The sequence below is a fragment of the Salvelinus alpinus genome, chromosome 5 (assembly GCF_045679555.1).
Source record: "Salvelinus alpinus chromosome 5, SLU_Salpinus.1, whole genome shotgun sequence".
Classification (NCBI taxonomy): Eukaryota; Metazoa; Chordata; class Actinopteri; order Salmoniformes; family Salmonidae; genus Salvelinus; species Salvelinus alpinus.
Genome location: NC_092090.1, coordinates 63400647 through 63405883, shown reverse-complemented (window position 1 = coordinate 63405883; position 5237 = coordinate 63400647). Strand labels below are relative to the sequence as shown.

General features: G+C 44.2%; 1 long non-coding RNA gene across 1 annotated transcript; it reads right to left on the bottom strand.

The window, feature by feature from the left end:
- Positions 1 to 424: 424 nt before the first annotated feature.
- On the bottom strand, positions 425 to 1682 carry LOC139575220 (uncharacterized). Its single transcript, XR_011674919.1, has 3 exons — positions 1510 to 1682; positions 993 to 1273; positions 425 to 846 (listed from the first exon to the last, which is right to left on the bottom strand). It is a non-coding gene; the product is annotated as an uncharacterized lncRNA (long non-coding RNA).
- Positions 1683 to 5237: the final 3555 nt, after the last annotated feature.

The following is a 5237-nucleotide window of genomic DNA, read 5'->3' as shown; positions in this document are numbered from 1 at the left end:
TTTTCTGACAGGTTGTGCAAACCCACAGTTTCATCAGCTGTCCGGGTGGCTGGTCTCTGACGATCCCGCAGGTGAAGAAGCCAGATGTGGAGGTCCTAGGCTGGCATGGTTACACGCGGTCTGCAGTTGTGAGGCTGGCTTATGGTAGAGAAATTAACATTCAACAGCTCTGGTGCATGCTCAATTGCACGCTTCCTCAAAACTTCAGACATCTGTGGTATTGTGACAAAACTGCACATTTGAGTGGCATTTTATTGTCCCCAGCACAAGGTGCACCTGTGTAATGAGCATACTGTTTAATCATCTTTTTGATATGCCTCACCTATCAGGTGGATGGATTATCTTGGCAAAGGAGAAATGCTCACTAACAGGGATGTAAACTAATTTGTGCACAAAATTTGAGAGAAATAAGCTTTCGTGCATATGGACAATATCTAGGATCTTTTATTTCAGCTCATTAAACATGGGACCAACACTTTACATGTTGCGCTTATATTTTTTCCCCGTATATTATCCTCAATGTTGATGGATGAGTCCTGGGTGGATGAACCTTTCCAATCAGTATTCTCAAAACAGTCTTGCAGCACTGATTTTGCCTCCTCTGTCCAGCGCCTCACTATTCTCTGTGTTGGTGGCTCCCTCTTGAGTTTCTGCTTGTAAGCGGGGAGTAGGAACAGAGAGGCATGATCCGATTGACTGAAGTGGCAGCTCGCTCTCCCTGCCTGGCTCTTCTGCCGTCTCCCCTGCTCTTCTCGCCAGAGGGCTGGGTGCTCCAGAGGAGAAGGGCCAGAGAGAGAGGGCAGCACCACACCAAAGGAACACAGGAGACAGTGGTGCTGGACCACTCTGGTGGACAGATATACCTCTCTTGGCTTAGAATAGGATAGTTTATTGTCCACGTGAAGAAACTTGCCCTTGGCTTCACATTACAATTAAAAACAAACATTCAAGAATACAGAGCACTTTGAACATTGCTCCATGGCAAGCCTTACCTTGGGCTGCTCAGCACGTGTTACTTCTTTAAGAAGGAGTCTTTGACCTACAGGTTTGGTTGTCTTGTTGTGTGTTCAGTGACGGGCTCTTGGCTCCAAGGCCTGTGGTGTTGTGACTAAGCGTGCAGGTGAAGCCTATGGAGAACTCTTCTCCAGAGGGAGAAAGCAGCAGACTGGCCATCCCCTCCACTGAGCTGACAATGTTCTCTCCGTTTGATTTCACCTCAGCGTTACTGGAATCACATGCAGACCACTCCACCTGAGTCAATGCTGAAGACTTGCTGGAAGACAAGATGAGAAGCATATCCTCAATGGTAAAAGGTTAACTAGTTTCCTGGTGGCAATTGTACAACTGTTGGCAAAATAGTGTAGTGTTACACAGGTGAAATTGTTTGATAATTGTATGTGAAGATACGACTTAAAAATGTCCCAATTACACAAATTAAGCGAAGGCATAATGTTGTAATGAATTTCAAAACAAATTGCAAGCAAAACTGTTTGTAAGCTAGCTAGGTACCTTTCTGTGGTCGTCAGGGATGAGTTATTCTGGTAGGTAAGGTCGTGACGCATACTTATTCAAACCATCAAGCATTCAGGTCCTAGAATATTGACAAGTCACGATTAGTAAAGGACTGTGTCATAGTTTTTCATGGCGTTAAGAATGTGTCAAACTCATTCCAAGGAGGGCCGAGTGTCTGCTGGATTTCGCTCCTCCCTTGTACTTGATTGATTAATTAAGGTCGCTGATTAGTAAGGAACTCCCCTCACCTGTTTGTCTAGGTCTTAATTGAAAGTGAAAACCAAAAACCAGCAGACACTAGGCCCTCCATGGAATGAGCTTGACCCCCCCTGGCATTAAGGATGAACAACAATTCAGGAGAAAGGACCAGACTTGAATGCAACCCTTAACTAGCTGCCTTGAATTCAGCGCCAGCAACTCAACAAGCACCAGCTGCTACCCATTGTCAATCGGCCTCAACAATTTTTTGCAACACTTAACTAGTTGCCTTGAATGTAACTCCTCAAACAACCTACAGCTGCAAATCAGCCTCCAGACCTGGTCTAACTCTCCTTAAATCACCACTACCACCCTACTTAAACCTGACCAAACAGTCATTCATTCCTCCTGTCTGTTTTGTGTTGCATCTCTCCTCCAATTATTATTTTTTAAAGTTTTATGGCAAACTACACTTATTGATGTATTGCCACCACCTACTGTACGTGGTATTGAAACAAAAAAATATTCCATTGCGGGAAAAGGAGGGGACTACTCCTTCAGTCACATTCAAATCACATCCCTACACAGGCCGTGTCTGTGAAGACTGAGCATTAATCAACAGGATTCGCTGTATCCCTGAGTCACAAAAGACGCTCAGCAGCACTCACAATGTCTATTTTCTCTGCTTTCCTTTCCGTTTGCGCTATGCAGTTGATAACCAAAGTAATAAACACTACAAAATACACCTTAACATGTCAGGATTCCTCTGTTGACAAGGCATATCATATGTCTCTACTCTTCAAGGAGCAGGACACTAATCCGGACGCTTATAAAAATAAATCACACTATGCCCTCAGACGAACCATCAAACAAGCAAAGCATCAATACAGGATTAAGATTGAATCCTACTACACCGGCTCTGACGCTCGTCGGATGTGGCAGGGCTTGAAAACTATTACAGACTACAACGGGAAACCCAGACGCGAGCTGCCCAGTGATGCGAGCCTACCAGACGAGCTAAATGCCTTTTCTGCTCGCTTTGAGCCAAGCAACACTGAAGCATGCACGAGAGCACCAGCTGTTCTGGATGACTGTGTGATAAAGCTCTCGGTAGCCGATGTGAGCAAAACCTTTAAACAGGTCAACATTCACAAAGCCGCGGGGCCAGACAGATTACCAGGACGTGTACTCAAAGCATGCGAGGACCAACTGGCAAGTGTCTTAAATTACATTTTCAACCTCACTCTGACTGAGTCTGTAATACCTACATGTTTCAAGCAGACCACCATAGTCCCTGTGCCCAAGGAAGCCATGGTAGTTTTGTACACTGCTGCTACTTGCTGTTTATTATCTATGCAGTCACTTCACCCCTACCTACATGTACAAATTTACTCGACTAACCCGTACCTCGGCACACTGACTCGGTACCGGTACCACCTGTATATAGCCTCATTATTGTTATTTTATTGTGTTACTTTTTATAATTTTTTACTTTTGTTTATTTGGTAAATATTTGAACTCTTCAACTGCACTGTTGGTTAGGGGCTTGTAGGCATTTCACAGTAAGCTCTTCACTTGTTGTATTCGGCGCATGTGACAAATATAGTTTGATTTGATTTGATCATTACTTCTTCAACTTCACTCCTTTCTTCCACTCTTCTCAACGCCTCGAGATAGGAGACATTTTGGACTGCCCTTATTCTTGCCAACTCTGTTTTCTTCACCTCCTTAGGTTTCTTCTTTCTTAAAGGATAAATAAAACCCCTTCGTGATAGGAAAAACTAACTTAATCCACCCCCCCCCAAAAAACAATTTAAAAAATCCCATTTCTTCCTCCAAATCTCCATATCTCCCTTCTCAGGCTCTATGACCTGGTGGGGTGGTACGGCTTCTGACAATACTCCATGCAACTCCTCAGCCGAAAAAGTCTCAGTCCCAGGAACCGTTCCGTCGCATCCACAATAATGTCTATTTTCCTGGACTTCCTCTCCACCTTGGCAGTGCCATTAATCACCATAGTTATAAAGGCCACAAAGTCCACCTTCTTAATTAACCTTTAACATATCTGGGTCCTGCTGTTAAGCGACAACCCCGGCAGCCTTCAGTGAAGGTCTATCCACCACCATGGACTCTTCAGGAGCACCATTCAAACCCTCAACCCTTTTAACAGCCCTTGCATATGAAATGCTTTGGACAGCCCTTACTTTGGCCAGCTCATTATCATTTATCCTTGTTGGGCATTCCAAAGACGTGGCTTCATGGTTCCCACCACAATTGCACCAAATTCATAAACAATCCTACAATGTGAATTTCTGGATTTTTTTTCTCATTTTGTCTGTCATAGTTGAAGTGTACCTATGATGAAAATTACAGGCCTCTCTCATCTTTTTAAGTGGGAGAACTTGCACAATTGGTGGCTGACTAAATACTTTTTTGCCCCACTGTAATTTTCATCTCTGCAACATCGACTTCCCACAAAACGCCAGATATTACCCCCTTGAGGGGTGCCCTGCTTCAAAGAGACAAACTTCTCAAATCGGGTGTCGCAACACGCTCCTTGCACCTCAGAACAAAAAATCCAAACAAGCCTGCCTCTCGTGATCCTCACAGCCTTCACTTTACCCAGCACTCTCTCCACCAGTTAGGATATATCAACTGGATTCTTCAAAATTGGTAATCCAATCACCTGCTCCTCATTAACAAAACATACTCCTACAAGATAGGGACATTCTCATCACTGTATGCTACTTTGCTGCAAATTCCAATTCTCCTCGATTCCCCAGCCATTATATTCACACTCCACCTCAGCGTCCGCTTCTGCCATCTTTTCCGACGTTAAACATCAAAATCTGATCTTGCACAGGTGTTAAAGACCAATCCATGCACATTTCTTCCTCGTTACAGTAGCCTAACGGTGACGTCTACCTGACTCCAAGTCCAATTCTAGAGTCAACCTCTCCGGATCCTTAACCTGCAGCCTTTGGCTTCATCCGGTCCATTCTCATTTCCCCACTGAATCCTCATTCTCACATCCATTCCATTTCCTCAACAAATATTCTAAACCCATTTCATGTCTGGTCCTTAAACTCCTGAATTGAGCCAATTAGAGCTGCTGATGTTACCTTGTACCTGCTGGTGGCCAACCTCATCCTCTGTCGAACATTCTTGCTAGACTGGAGAGGATGTACAGAGCAGGGGCTTTCTCCAACACAGAGCCACAGTACAGGCGGGAATCATCTCCGTAACGGACGTCCAACTCATTCTCGTGATCATCAAATTGATATTGGTGTTGTTGATTTAGCTAGCTAGTAAACAAACAACTTTCTGCTGGTGTGCAACACTGTCAACAAAATTCCCGCAACTTGAAAAGGTGCACTATACTGTGTCCCATTGGATGGATGCTCATTCTTCTTCTAGTGAACATTTTAGTAGTGGACAAAAGGAGCGTCATCTACTGTGCTTTTCAGATAACTTACATTTCGCAACATCCCGCACACACTCAAAATAAGAGTCAGGCAGTGAAATAC